This window comes from Heterocephalus glaber, unplaced genomic scaffold (assembly GCF_053883595.1).
Source record: "Heterocephalus glaber isolate CG9 unplaced genomic scaffold, H.glaber_assembly_v1.0 deba00000331, whole genome shotgun sequence".
NCBI lineage: Eukaryota > Metazoa > Chordata > Mammalia > Rodentia > Bathyergidae > Heterocephalus > Heterocephalus glaber.
In genome coordinates, this window is record NW_028258142.1 from 51,930,251 (window position 1) to 51,930,597 (window position 347).

A 347-nucleotide genomic window follows, 5' to 3' on the forward strand; every position below is an offset into this window, starting at 1 on the left:
TTTTCTGAAGTCTCTGCCAGGTCTAATGCTGGGTCAAACATAGCTGCCAACCTCTCCTTGCTTTCGAAGCTCCTCAGCATTTTCTCTCTTCTCTCTTTTGCCAATGATCTCTGTTCCATCTTATAGCTCCCATAACAGGAGTGAAGCTGAAAAGAAAACTCTTCATTGCTCTCCTGAATTCACTACTGCTTTTGAGCCCTATAGCAAGAACTCCATGTGGAGCCCAGTTCAATATAGGACATTATTAATTAAAAATTAAACTCATAATCATGTGAAAATATTGGTCAAACCTTTGCCAGATCACTATCATTCCCTACCAGAGCTGTGAATGAGATGAAGCTTGTAGG